At 34.9% G+C, this 16,267-nt stretch overlaps 1 long non-coding RNA gene across 1 annotated transcript in view; it reads left to right on the top strand.

Moving 5' to 3' along the window:
• Positions 1-650: 650 nt before the first annotated feature.
• Positions 651-16,267, top strand: part of LOC145278340 (uncharacterized) — a 42,973-nt gene continuing 27,356 nt past the window's right edge. The window contains exons 1-2 of the long non-coding RNA XR_013868361.1: positions 651-791; positions 3,304-3,401. This is a non-coding gene — a long non-coding RNA (uncharacterized LOC145278340). The remainder of the gene's footprint in view (positions 792-3,303; positions 3,402-16,267) is intronic.

Raw genomic sequence — 16,267 nt, 5'->3', positions numbered from 1 at the left:
AAAAAGATAAAAATGTCTTAGTATCCTATCAGATATAAGATACGTACTATTGTGGGAGTTTAATTCGCCAGCATTAATTGTTTTTTTTTTCAATTATTTCTTGATAATTCAAAATGTACAAACTAATAATTTGTAAATTCAACATTTAACATTTAAAATGTGATGACAAGATTTAACTAGAGTCCTTTCTCTTCAGTTTTTATTATATACAAAAAATATAACCATTTCAAATTACGATGTGATCATAACCTTTTAACTTTCGTTATTTAATAATCAAAATGCTAGTTATCAATCAACTACAAAGAATATAGTATTTTTATTAATCGTTCGTGAAAATAAAAGTTAGGTGGTACTAACCACTCTAAAAATATTTGAAGACGTATTTCTTTCAATTAATTATTTCATAATTAACTTAAATAAGTAAATAAATTAATATTGAATCAGCAAACACATAATCGGGTTACATATTTACTTAAATGAAAGCATATCTTTTATTCATGGTGTAATAATTAATTATTGAAGTTTTCACAATATAATTTAATCATGAGCGACTTTACGCGGATATATTTGATATACATAAAACTAAAATAGCTTGTACATTTTTGAAGTTGAAAAAATACATGCCTAAAAGAAATTGGTATCATTATAATGCCAGCTAATTTTTTTCCTGTGTATTACAGGTCCCTTGACTTCGGTGTTGATAGCTTGGATCGTTTCATCTGCATCAGCCGTCGTCAGCGCTTTTTCTCCTAATGTAAAAACGCTGATCTTCACATACGGAGTTTTAGTAGGTAAGAAGAATATATGTAATGTGTATTGTGTATTCTGTTTATAAAAATATTTTTTGATATATTTAATATATTATATTTATATATACAATAATATATATATTATTATAATAATATATAATACTAGTATATAATATATATTATATTAATTATACATATTTAAATATATATATACCGTCATGATATTCGTTAAACCAACCATTTCATATGCTCACATGCATTTAGTAGGTAAAAAGAATATACTATATACAGATTTTGTCATATATATCATATTTAAATCTGTATGTTTATTTGGTGTGTCGTTGTTTATCAGTTTCTAGTAAATGTAGATCACAATGAACCGCCTACGACTCTAATTCTGTCGTAGATATCATCGCATCAAATCACACTTTTAATTGCCGGTTAGGAGAGCAGCCTTGCAGCCACCGTGGACGTCTATTGGTCGTCTGTCTTTCAGTCAAAATGGCTGGATTATTGCTTCTTCGACTTGTCAGCCGAATTAAACGGATTCACCACTCAGATCCCTCATTGTCAATGATTGCAGATACTCTTGGCGTTGTTGTTCTTGTTCGAGTCGGACTTCGATGCTTATATAGTATTGGGCCCAAAATGATCCAATAGTATTGGGCCCAAATGAAAATTGAATTCTAAGTAAAAACTTATTGGTATACTTAACGCTACATGCAAACACATCCTCACCAAAATGAGGAAAATTTATCGAGTAGAATTTTTTATTCAAAATAAAAATCAGTTTTCGTATTTTGCTGATCTGCCATTTATTATTCCTTGATTAAATGAGAGACTAACTTATCTCTCTCTGATTTACAAGTTTTTTTTTTTTTTGCTATTGTGGCGAACCGGCAAAATACGACAAAATTAATTTTTATTTTTATTAATTTGTTAATTTATTCGTAACTGCGATTTACTTGTGTCAAATAGTATGTAATGACCCGGACTTCTTCAAAGATCTCATGAAAACCCTGTATCAGGATTGTTTGATCTGCCTGTAATCATCTTTATTGCTCGTAGCTATTCGACAAACCCGTAAGATTGAAGATTTTTGCCTCTACAATAAAACAGCAAGGCTCAGCGATTGAGTACGAAGTAGGGGAAGGTTTGACATAGTACATTCAAAGAAATGAAACAGAAGCAATGCTGCCACTTTCATTTTATTAATTTGTCGTTTCGTGCCAGATACTTTTTTGCTGACCACACGTAGAAACAGAGACGAACAGAGAACAACGGGTTCTGATGCTGGTTCCTCCTGGATTTTCACCAGAGCCATATTATCCGGGATGCAGCTCTTATATCGCTTGATACCAAACCTGTTCGCTATGAATGTTCATGAGAGGAAATTTGTTTTCCTCCTGATTATAAATTTGTGAACACAAAAGAAAGAACATACGTTTTTAAGACAAACAACAAGAGTTATCTTTTATATAAATCTCACCTGTCTGTTTAAATGTATGTATGTATGTATGTATGTATGTATGCCTAAAACTTTCGACAGAAACGACGGATTTTCACGAAATCGGAGTCGTTTTGAAGCCAGACACTTCGGCCGACAAATATAAAAAATTGGCCAAATCCATTAATTCTTTACCCTCAACTGGGCACTTTTCTAGATCGAGGGGTTGCTTTTTTCACCGATATTTTCGAAAGTCATCTCCTCTTTTCGATTGACTAACCTTAATCTAAACCTTCACCATTTCCGGTTTGGCGATGGACGCAACGGCAAAGACGTCACATTATTTTCCTCCTTCGCAGTACGTGTTCGCCTGTCTGCCTACTACCATTTATTAAAAAAAAATTTTTTTTTTGCTCAACCCACACCTCCTAACACCCGGGCACACAGGCTAGTTCAATATAGAACGTGCACCAGCCAGGGAGAAGTAAGTCGTTTCTTCGGCGAGGGCTGGTATGCCGAAGTTTTCAGTGGGTCGTCAGCTTCTACAGCGAGAGTTAACGGTGAACGATCGCAGGCGAGACACACACAGAGAGAGAGAGAGAGAGAGAGAGAGAGAGAGAGAGAGAGAGAGAGAGAGAGAGAGATCTGTATTGCTCGCTGGTTGAGTACTCTTTGATAGCTGACTGAAGTTCCCAAAAGGGCTAAAGAAGTTCCTGAAGGGACAGATGTATCAATGCCTCCCCCATCCAGCGGATTGATCAGTGTGTGGCTAAATCACTTAGAGGGGGAGGGGGAGCATTGATTCACAATAGAAAATAGATTATTATTTTATTTTCTGCTACAGATGTCTTTGCCCGGAAGCGGACTTACAGCCGACATAGTGCTGTCCAAACACCGCTCCTATTACAGTGAGGAAAGTTAGACTCTGTGGGTATTTAATTGGTTCAACCAGTCTATTGCAATATGCATAAAAATCTAAATGTGTATAAAGTACTTATTAATGTTAAACTCTCCTTGTCCATAAATAACCGATATTTTAATAAAGCCCAGCTAATGGAAAACAATATTCAATGACGTTTCTCATGCAATTAATCTTTACCATTTTAGAAAGTCGACGAAATTCTTCTGACGAGACAAAATCAGTGACAAATCTTGGCTTCATACCTGAAGATGAAATCATCAGTGATGCGCAGCCAGAAAAGAGTGTAAGGATTTAAACATTTTCTTTTTATTTGATACTATCTGACCTGTGACTCGACATTGCCCAGGAAAGTATATTAACCTAAAACTCCATGAATAAGTAATACGTAGTTAGAAAAGAGTGTAAGGACTTTATACATTATATAATCATGTTTATTTTTATATGATACTATCTGGCCTGTGTCACAACATTGCCCAGGAAAGTATATCAACTTAAGAAGCCCAATGGTTCAAAGTTGATGTATTTAATTATTTGCTGTCTATGATTGTCAAGCACGAACGCAAATATAAAACATCAAGCAGAAAATAAAAGAATGAACTTTCGATTTGTACCAATCTAGAGTACCTCGTTTTGGGAAGCTGAATTTATCCACATAACATCAATCCTGTATGTAAGTTTGACGTCCTCGTGGAGAATCAAGTAGATAGGAGCTGATCTCCAATTAGCAGCCTATCTGCATTACCCGACTTTTGGGTCACTATTTAAGTCTAGGAACTGCCATAAAATATATATTTAATTTTCGAATAAACTAATTCAAAGTGTAGTATCTGTTGTGTGGTCGCCCGTCACAGGAAATAAATCCTTTTCGACCGATGTCATTTTTTTTTTTGGCTTAATCTAGAATTTTCCGATTTGATAAGCTTAATTTATGAATTTAATTAACTTTGCTTTTAAATTTCACCCTCTTGTATGCAGACAAGTTAGTAGCGCCGATCACTGAATCCTTCTCGACTAGGGTAACTTTTAAATTGTTGTCCCAATTTTGAGTGCTTCAATTTGGAAAACTGTATTTTCTTAACATTAAATCAACATTGTGCAAAACATTATTCCCCTTTTATATTTCTCGACCTTCGAGTTATGATCAAAATGTAGGAACTGTTATTTAACGGATTTGAATTATATCACTAGAGACGTAGAATAGCATGTGCTTCAAATTTGAAAAAAAGGGCAATCGCTCGTCCCCTTTGACTAAGTCTATGGGGTATATGCCAAAGGAGGAAAAAATACGCACCGGGCGTATCTGCATCGCTCTTTGGAAAAGAAGAAGGAAAGGGTGGCTAGCTCATTTATATACACGAATGCCCTCTTAGGAAGGCAGGGCATGATGGGAGAAGCTATTTTTTCTTGTCTCTTCCTTCTTTTTCTATATAGGAGGATATAAAAGCTGAGAAAAATTCCCTGGAAGGCACAAAAAAGAGAAGAGTCGTGAACATCTTCTCTTAAAGTATTTCGTGTTGCTGACGTTCAGATTGTGCGGTGTGACATTGGTGGCGAGAGGCCAGGTGTGGTCGATTGGAAAAGAAGAGGGCAGAAACGTGCTGTTGTCGAGCGAGTGACTCACTCCTTCTCGAACCCCAGAACCGAATCCTTACTGTAACCCTTAGAAAGTCGCTCTTTGACCTTTGGGCTCTGACTGTCTCTAACTTCGAACCCTGTCTCAATATATTGGTACTCTCCTTTCGTGATGATATCAGAGGCATGGTTAAACAATGTGATTTCCTCACATTTCAAATTACACGTGCATTTTGCACATGCATCCATACGGCTCTGGTAACAAAGAAAATTCTAAATTAATTGTTTCATTTATAACCTATTTATTTCAAAATCTAACCTAATTGTTAATCATTATTTCTAAACTGCATTGTTCATATCTAACTCTGACATAAATAATATTTAGTTTTTTCCAAGAACAATGACAATCGTTTTACATTCCTAGAATTTAATATGTATTCTTTTTAAACTTTTCTTACTGGGTTCGATTCTAACCTTTTCCAAAATTATCTACTTTGCTCTTTTACTTACTGGGGTCTACATAACCATACAAGGTTTATACAAAAGAAAGTTTTAAGTATATTTTTGTATCCTAATAATACCAAAACAACCCCCAATATAAAACCTAAGTTGTGATCAAAGCGCAAATGTTATTAAAAAGACATTAGATTTTACCGCCGTTTTTCTTTCTTTTACTGACTTCACATATAAGAGTTTAGTACAAATCTTTTTCTTTTTCCTAATATTTACGTTAAATAAAATCGAGACATTTCGATTCGTCGTCCATTTTCGTATCATTTCAGTCTATTTCGTATGCTTCATATTTTCGATTAAAAATGCAAATAAAATGTAGACACTCGCATAAGTTATAAAAATATATTCAATATATTTTTATAACTTACTACCTAGCTCTACCCACGTATTGAACACTGCTGAAGTAAATGCTGAAAATCGATACATAAAATGTTATACATCCTTATAACATTTTATGTGGATACATGAAATAATAAACGCACGCACACACACACAAACACACACAGAGATATATACATATTGAAACTTTGAAAGAGTATTTGTCTCAATCAAGTAATTGATTTCTGAAAGGTATCTTTGTTTTTTGATAATATTTAACAACTTTATGCTTATTTACTGTCTTACACAAGTTTCGTCACCATGATGGAAAGGTATTGTGCTAATTCCATCAAGAAGCTCATCAGAGACGAACAGATACCAGAGTAAGATCCATATATATATATATATATATATATATATATATATATATATATATATATATATATATATATATATATATGGAGAGATAAAAAAATTTGGAAAAAACTTTGTCTCAACTAAGTAATTGATTTCTGTTTTCGATAATATTTAACAATAGTTTTGTTGATTAACTTTTAGTATTGTGCTAATTCTATCAAGTAGCTCATCAGAGACGAACGGATTTCAGTATGAAATCAATATATATATATATATATATATATATATATATATATATATATATATATATAAATTTTGAAAGAAAACCCTGTCTTAACTAAATAATTGATTTCTGTTTTTGATAATATTAACAATAGTTTTGTTGATTAATTTTTAGGTTCCTTCATCCGAACATATCATTGAAGAAATCGAAGAAATTCCCAATATATTGCAGATGAGAAGACTATCTGCTTTTTCAGAGAAAGCACAAAGTGATTTTGGAGAACTAAAATCCATTTTTGCCGATAGATCGATGTATAAAAATAAATATTTTTATTTATTACTTTTTACGTGTGATTGTAGATAGCTGAATATGTTGTTACGGGAATAATACCCGTCTCAGGACGGGTAAAATAAATTTTAATCAGGAAACTAAAATACTATTTTAATGTTTTGACATTAAAGCAGTAGACTAGCCAACGATAAGTGTTAGATGGATGTGTTGCGAGCTAGAAAAATAATCATTAACTTTTAGTATTGTGCTAATTCTATCAAGCAGCTCATCAGAGACGAACAGATACCGGTATGAAATCAATATATATATATATATATATATATATATATATATATATATATATATATATATAGATAGATAGATAGATAGATAGATAAAAATTTTGTAAGTGTTATGTTTGCAGGTTGAACCAAATAACGTATAAGGCAATACAAATGAAGACTCAACAAACAAAGATAGATCAATAAGTGTATTAGGAAAAGTATATTTACAGTATATTTACATAATGGTTGTCAAGTAAGACTCTTGGCTGGAGAACATATCTGCTCTTGGCTCGGCCTTCGGTGGCTTCTGGTTCATACACACTCAGACTAACCAAGTCCTGTTATTTATGTGTAATATTATCCACATATGTAAATGAGTGGGTGCCACCACAACAGAAAGAAAACCTTGTCTTAACTAAGTAATTGATTTCTGTTTTTGATAATATTTAACAATAGTTTTGTTGATTAACTTTTAGTATTATGCTAATTCTATCAAGCAGCTCATCAGAAACGAACAGATACCAGTATGAAAAGAAAATATATAAAGTAGTAAACTAGCCAACGATAAGTGTTAGATGGATGTGTTGCAAGCTAGAAAAACAAAAATTTTCCTCTTTTGACAGAAACATCGTTTACGAAATGAGAGGACAAAGGGACAAAATAACGGAAACATATGTTACAAAACAACTGAATGTAAATCTTAAGTCAATTTTCTATTCTCCTTTCCCTAACAGAAAAGTTAAGCAACGCATTTAAGTGATGTGTATTTAAGACACGAGAGAGCGGATATAGTCGTGTTACACATCTGCCCCAGGGGCGGCAGGGAAAAAACGTGTCCTAAACATGTCTGGATAAAGCAGAGTACAACGTGTTCGACACGGCAGAGTCTTGTTAAGCACATTGGAGTACTATAAGACTTTTGAACAAGAGACAAGGTGTCATTCTAGAAAGTATCTGTAAATAAATGTCTGTTGTTTAAATAAAAAAGGGGGGTCGAATTCTTTCCTCGTCTTTGTTTCCTTGCCACTGTCTGCATACAACGTGTGGGTCCCAAGTGTTGGCATGTAAAGACTATACTTCAGATTTATATATATCAAATACCAAAGCCAAACAAAATATGTTGAACAAAACCCACGTCAAATTGTGAGAGAAATATCGACGAGAAACGGTATCATTATTTAAAGGCTATCCACCTTTATGAAGCAGACCAATAAGATGAAAATGTACGACAAACGCTTTCCACATTAACCTAATGAATAAATATTTCTTTCCAAACAAACTAACACGAATGAGACGTCAATTTATTGAAGACATTTTAGTATAGTAAACACTGTGGAAAAAAGGGGAACAAATATTGTTGTGGTGGCAACCACTTATTTGCATATGCGAATAACATAACATTATAAATGGCAAGCCTAGGTTGACCTTGGTGTGTCTTACTCAAATGCCACCGGAAGTGACGCTGAAGAGCGTACATGTCCTCCCACCAAGACTCTCTGACTCGACACCGTCATTTGTACATATTGTAAATATACCTTTTCTTTAATACACTTATTATTGCGTTATCTTGTTGTTTGCGTCTTCATTGTATTTCCTTACTAATTATTGTTCAACCTTGCAACCACAACAGTTGGCGACGAGATATGAAGCGTCAAATATAACAGTTTGACGAAGAACTATTTAAAAAAAACAAAAAAAACAACGCAAAGGTTGACCATTTTTTTTAAGGAATGCAAAGTGTTGACGAGCAAACGGATTTTACGCTAAAGAGAAGTTTCAACTCAAGTGAAAAAAAAAACTCTAACGTGGCAAAAGCGACAATTTACGCCGTTTTCTTGGAATCCGAATTGCAAACGAATGTAAAAGTGAATTTTTGTTTTGTCGCTACACGACAAATCTTACTAAAGGACCAACTTGCAAATGAAAAGCGAACTTTGTTCTGTTGCAAAAACGACAGGTCAGACCCGTATTACGAAAAGCAAGGAAGTAACCAACGAAAAAAGTTCACCAGTGGATTCTAATTACTGTACTCCGTAAACAAAACAAATAACTAAAGGACTTTTTAATTAATGTTTTGGTTGACGTCGGTACTAAAAGGAAATACCACAGCTAAAACTTAAATTCAAGGAAAGGATTTTTTTTCTTGAAGTTGTCACTGAATAACGGATAATACAGTAAAACGTCACGAAAAAAAAGGTAATCTCAATTTAAGAGGTATTTTAATTACTAAAATACTAGAGAAAAAAAACTCAAAGAACTAAATGTACTGCATACATTTATTCAATTGTGACTCGATAAAAAAAAAACCCAAACTTTTATTTGTGGAAAGAGTTACTTATTAGTAAGTGCCTAAAAACGGAAAGTCAATTCCATTTCGTGATTCCAGATAAACCTGTTTTATTTTATTTTTTTTGCAGCGTGACTCGCAAAAAGAATATATTATTGCAAGCAGCGATATTATTATGGAAAACAGGAGCTTACAGCAATTTGCTTTTTTGTTGTAACCCAAACCGGTGTATAAAAAAAAAACATGGAAGATTTAGCAAAAATGTTCATGCAATTTTTACAAGCACAGGCTGAGCGGGATGAACGCAGACAAGCTACACAAAACGAGCTTTTGCAAACACAAATACAGGCACAGGCTGACCGCGAGGAAAAGAGAGAGGACAGATTATTGAAATGGCAGCAGGAACAAGAAGAAAAGCAGAAAATGGCACAATTAAAGCAGAAAAAACTGCAATTGGAACAGGAAGAAAGGCATAAGAAACTACAATTGGAATATGAAGAAAGACAAGATGAACGTTTTGCTAAAACACTGGAACTACTAAAGAGTAATCGAGAAAATGTCGATAGTGTTAATTTCTCCCATACAACTATTTTTAATAGCACGGACACATTTCATTATGTGCCTCAGGAAGAGAAGAATTTTGAAGCATACTACACAAGATACGAGGATGTTTTTCAACTGGACTGTAAAAATTGGCCAAATAGTCAGAAAGTGAGCCTCTTACTCAGAAAATTGGGTACATCAGAACACAGCAAATTCGTAGATTACATATTACCTAAAAAAAACTGCGGAATTAGAGTTCATGGAAGTTGTAAAATTACTAAAAGAATTATTTAATCCAAATATATCTCTTTTTCATAAAAGATGGCTGTGCATGAATCTAAGAAAGATGGGCAACCAAGATTATTTGACATACGCATCAGTTGTCAATAAAAACTGCGATAATTTTAAGCTTGCAGAACTAACGGTAGAAGATTTTAAATGTCTAATCTTCGCTCAAGGGTTAGTTTCCACGAAAAATGCAGAAATACGCAGGCGAGTGTTGTCTAAGCTGGAATCTGAGCAAGATTTAACCCTCCAGAAACTAGCAGAGGACTGTGAAAGGGCCATTACACTAAAAAAGGATTAAAAAAATATAGAAGAATCTGGAGTGACATATGTAAGAAAAGTTAGAAAACCATACGCACCAACCAAGAACTTTACAAAGAAAAGCAATGGAACGGGATATTCCAAAGATAATAGCCATAAATATAGTACACAATATAACAAGCCTCTTCCTAGATATAACTGTAAGAGATGTGCAGAAAAGCATTGGGAATCAGATTGTCCTTATAAGAAGAAAAAATGCTACATTTGTAAGAAGGTGGGACACAAAAGCGATTGCTGCAGATATAAAGATTACACCAGAAAGAGAGTACAGCAAACAAAATCAAATACAAAATTAGACAAAGATCGGCGAAAATACGTAAAAGTGGAAATATTTAAAACATCAATAAAGTTACAACTCGACTCCGGCTCCGATGTTTCTATAATAAACCTGAATACGTGGAGAAAGTTGGGAAAACCGGCCATGATGAAAACTAGTAAAGCAGCCCGGACGGTAACTGGTGGTGGTATAAAATTTGAAGGAGAAGTTTTCCTCCCGATAAAATTGAAAGGGATTTCGAAGAAATTAAAAATATTCGTACTAAAAAATAGTGAAAATCTGTTTGGAATAGATTTAATTGAGAAATTCGGACTATGGGATAAGCCAATCAATACATTCTGTAAAAAAATAGAATGTTCTTCTCCAACAACAGTAAATATAAAAGACGATTTAAAAGAATTATTTCCTGAGGCATTCACGACTAACTTAGGTCGCTGCAATAAATTCAAGGCCTCGTTTGAACTTAAAGAAAACGCCAGCCCAATTTTTAGAAAAAAGCGAAATGTTCCGTTCGCTGGGTTGGAAAAGATTGATAAAGAATTAAATAGATTGGAACAGACGGGAATTCTATCAAAAATAGAACACAGCGAGTGGGCAGCCCCCACCGTATACGTAAAGAAAAAGAATGACGAAGTTAGAGTGTGCGCAGACTTTTCGACCGGGGTCAACTCCCTATTAAAAGATCACCATTACCCCCTACCAAGCCCAGAGGAAATATTCACGAAGTTGAATGGGGGTAATATCTTCTCCAAGATAGACTTGAGCGACGCGTATTTGCAAATACCGGTCGAGGAGAATTGCTCAAAAATACTATGCATCAATACGCATAAGGGATTATACAAATACAACCGATTGCCTTTTGGCATCAAAGTAGACCCTGCCATCTTTCAGCAAGCGATGGACACCATGCTAAGTGGTATTTAGTGCGCATGTGCATACCTGGACGACATTGTTGTCAGGAGCAAATCCCTAGAACATAAGGAACATTTGAAACAAGTATTTACTCGAATACAAGAATTCGGCTTTAAAGTAAAAGAAAGTAAATGTGACTTTTGTATGAGCGAGATTAAGTATCTTGGACACATAATAAACAAACAGGGACGACGTCCAGACCCAGACAGATCTGCGGCAATAAAAAATATGCCAGCACCCGATAATGTAACAACCCTGCAGAGTTTCTTAGGATTCGCAAATTATTACCAATCTTTATTGAAGGAATGCATAACTTGCGAGCCCCCTTAAATAATCTGCTTAAAAAGGATACACCGTGGAACTGGACGCAAGAATGTCAAACCGCTTTTGACAAAATAAAGAGCGCACTAGCATCCGAATTATTCTTAACGCACTTTGACACAAACTTAAAAATAGTCGTCGCTAGTGACGCTAGCTCCTACGGCTTAGGAGCATGCATTCAACATATTATGCCGGATGGATCTAGAAAACCAATAGCGCACGCTTCGAGAACGCTGATACCAGCCGAAAGACATATTCACAAATCGAAAAAGAAGCGTTGAGCATAATCTTTGCCGTGACTAAATTTCACCGATATTTATATGGTAGACAATTCATACTTGAAACCGACCATAAACCGTTAGTCACGATCTATGGATAAAAAAAAAAAAAAGGATTGCCGGTATACACCGCAAATAGATTGCTGCGCTGGGGTACAATACTACTTAATTACGATTTCCAGCTACAACATCTAGCATCAAAAAAGATTTGCCATGCCGATGGACTGTCAAGACTGATACCACAGAAACACAATCTGGAAGAATCAGTCATTGCAGCAATTCGGACAAATGTTGAAGTAAAAAATATGGTAGCAAACATCATTAAGGAACTACCCGTAACTTTGTCGGACATTAAAAGGGAAGCCGAGAAAGACGAATATATAAAGGACATAAAAGAGAAAATTATAACGGACACAAAGGTGCAGGAAGTTTTCTCCATATGTGACGATGTGTTACTGTACAGCGAGAGAGTGGTAATACCCCAAACATTGCAGAATAGGATGTTAAGAGATTTCAACACAGGACATCCGGGGATAAATCGAATGAAGTCGTTAATGAGAAGCTACGTGTACTGGCGTAACATGGACACTGACATAGCGACAACAATTGATAAATGTAAAGGATGCCAGTTAGCGGCAAAATCTCCACCTATAGTACACAAACCTTGGACAAAAACCGACCAACCATGGTCGAGAATCCACATGGACTTCGCTGGTCCAGTAGGTGAAAACTATTATTTAATTGTAGTGGATAGTTTCACAAAATGGCCGGAGGTAATGCGTTGCAGGAATCCAACAACGAACAACTCAATAGGATTCCTACACGAGTTGTTTGCAAGATTCGGTGTACCAGACACACTGGTCACTGACAACGGAACGCAGTTCACATCCGCAGAGTTTAAGGAAGTTTGCGACACGTTCCGAGTGAAGCACATCACGACTCCGCCGTATCATCCAAGGTCGAACGGCCTCGCGGAAAGGTTCGTGGACACGCTAAAACGAGCGTTTAAGAAATCCATTGGAACACCAACAGAAAAAGCTTTGCAACAATTCTTGCAAGTATATAGGATTACACCACATCCTAGTACACCATCAAACATATCACCAGCTGATCTAATGTTTGCCAGAAAGGTAAAATCAGCGTTTGACAAACTATTGCCAAGGCAGGCAATTATCCGAAACACTACACACACGAGAAGAAAGAAATATAACTCGGGAGATCGAGTATATTTTAAGTGCTACAAAAATAACACATCTTACTGGGAATGTGGAGTAGTGGATAAACGCATTGGTGATTGTACATACATGATTAAAGGTCCACAGAATATACATAAAAGGCACCTAAATCAGATAAAAAACGTCATATCCAAGATGATGATAATACGACAACAGTCGAAGAGGAGGACACCATAGATATCATATACGAATCTTTTAATTTGGAACCGCCTCAAAATGCACCTGAACCCCGAAGATCAGGTAGGAAAAGAAAAGTGAATGAACCATTAATGGTAAACCCAAAAAGAAAAAGATATTGAAATCTGTGTGACTTCAAATCTTGGGAGGGGGGTGTTGTGGTGGCAACCACTTATTTGCATATGCGAATAACATAACACTATAAATGGCAAGCCTAGGTTGGCCTTGGTGTGTCTTACTCAAATGCCACCGGAAGTGACGCCGAAGAGCGTACATGTCCTCCCACCAAGACTCTCTGACTCGACACCGTCATTTGTACATATTGTAAATATACCTTTTCTTTAATACACTTATTATTGCGTTATCTTGTTGTTTGCGTCTTCATTGTATTTCCTTACTAATTATTGTTCAACCTTGCAACCATAACAAATATAATACAGATAATTGTTACCAAACGATAAAAAATAAAATTGTTCACCGTTTGATTACAGTTATTATGGGGATAATTATTTGTATCTTTTTATTTTTGTTTGTTGTTAGCTATACTGCACTTTTGCCAAAACAATTTTTTACGTTTAAATGACAATTTTTTCTTTCATTATCTTCTCAGTTGGCGATTCGTTGATCATATACTATCCATCATATGCGGAAAGTGTTGGACTAAACAGACAACAAGGTGCTCTGGTCGTTTCAGTTTTTGGGGGCCATGTTTACTGTAAGCCAAATTATTGCAGGAATCCTTATCGATGTCTTTCACGTACCAAACACTCACCTATTTTTTTGCGATTTTACGCACTATGTCCTTGAGTATTGCATGTATTCCCTATTGTCAAACTTTTGAAACAATCATTTTAGATGCTGGAATAATATCTATGAGTTATAGTAAGTATTGCACCTCACGTTTGATATTTCCAATATATTATGTATGATTTATTCTGATAATGTTGTGGTAATTCGATCTAATTCATTGACTTGCTAGTGACCTCCTTCGTGAAACCGCGGCATACAAAAAAGAGTAAAAATTTTAGACATTTCATTTATGAATTATTTCAGCAATGAGATTTCTTTCAATCTCTAAAGTCACCAAGCATGCAGAAAAATCACACACACACATAATTTTGGAAGATTTTTACACCTTTAAAACTATATATAAACAACAAAATGTTTTCATCCCAAGTCATTCGATGAAAATTGCTATAATCTTTTGCAATCACTGTATTAATTTGATTCCAAGAATTCATACAAGTCATTATATTTTTAAGGACCATCAGCTGTATACCATGAAAAACGGTTTTAAAGATTTAGTATACAGTATAACTCCTACAATTTGAACATCCGCTTCGTTCAAATTAGAGGACGCTGTTCAAGCTTCGTGATAAAAAATGTGCTGCAGTTAACTTTAATTTTCTAAGAATTAAGAAATAGTAAATGAAATTCATTGCTATATGATACTTCAATATATATTCAGTTGAGTTTACGATATATTGAAAGTAAGAATTGTTAAATATTATTAACAGGAACAAAGACATTGAAAATAAATTAAATCTACTCTTACTTGTTAGGTATTTATTACCTAAGTTATCATCTACAGAAATCATACATTTATGTAAAATACAGTTTGTTTTAGTTATTCATTGAATGAGTCTCGTTGCAGTTTCTATTTTCATCGATTGAGCTTTCGGGCGCTGCCATTGTAAGCGATCACGAAAATCTACAATTTCTTGGTTCTGTAGCTTCTTTTTTAATATATGTCTTCGGAGTGACATTGCTTGCAAAACATAATTGTCACTAAAGTAAGGACATTTTTCTAGAAATTTTATGACCGTCTCCAAAGACTTCTCTGCATCATCCCATGATATTGCTTCATCAGAGTGTTCTTGGTTATTTACATTAGGGCCAAGAAAATGGGAGCTGTCGCTATTTTCATCACCATTACTGCCTTCAGGATATTGACCAGTAGTTTCCTCATCTTGTTGCACCCACATTTCAACATCATTTGCATTAAGTGATTTAAGAACAGCGTAGTTGGTCGGTAACCGTTTGTTTTCAAGAATTTTTTCTAGACCAGATATATTCTCTGATTCTTTCAGTTCAGAAGCCTTTGGCGCTGGGCATAATTTACTCCATGCTTTTGTTAATGTGCTTGCTCGAACTTGATTCCATGCACTTGCAAGAGAAAATATGACATCTTTGATAGTAAAATGGCGCTGAAAATCGCTTATACTCACGATACTATTTATCATATTCATCATGAAATCATTTCTGTAGAAACATTTTAAGTTCCAAATAATCCCTTGATCCATAGGTTGGATGAGAGAAGTCACATTAGGTGGTAAGTAGCACACAACAATATTCCCGCAAGATGACACTAGTTCTGCCTCAGGAGGCTGTGCTCTACAATTGTCCAACAGAAACAAGCACTTTGAATCAGGTTTACCTAATTCAAGAAAACGCCTCTGGACAACTGGCAAAGATTCTTGCAAAAACCATTTTTTAAACAACTGTTGATTAATCCATCCATGTCATGAAGAATAATAGGATACTGGCAAAGGCGAAACTCGTTTCAATGGTCGGGGACATTTTTATTTGCCGATGACAAGAAGCTTAAGTTTATGAGTTCCAGAAGCATTAGCGCATACCATCACTTTCTTTAATTTGAATCCTTTTATTTTCTGCTCCTCGTATCCGGCTAATGGTTTTGTAGGTAAGCACTTCCAATTTACGCCACTTTCATCAGCGTTGTAAACATACTCTGGTGTTAAACCATAATTGGCAATTATCGTATTGAATTTGTCACAATAATTTGATGCTGTGTGTGTATCAGCAGACCGTTGTTCGTCTGATATTGTTAGCTGTCTTATACCATGTCTACTCTTAAAGCTCCTAAGCCAGCCTTCACTGAATTTAATATGTTCTGCGATATTCAACTCTTCCTTAAGAGATTTTGCTTTAGCAATTAACATGGGTCCAGATATT

This window comes from Euprymna scolopes, chromosome 6 (genome assembly GCF_053919585.1).
Source record: "Euprymna scolopes isolate OS-2025 chromosome 6, ASM5391958v1, whole genome shotgun sequence".
Classification (NCBI taxonomy): domain Eukaryota; kingdom Metazoa; phylum Mollusca; class Cephalopoda; order Sepiida; family Sepiolidae; genus Euprymna; species Euprymna scolopes.
This window is presented reverse-complemented; position numbering and strand designations above follow the sequence as displayed.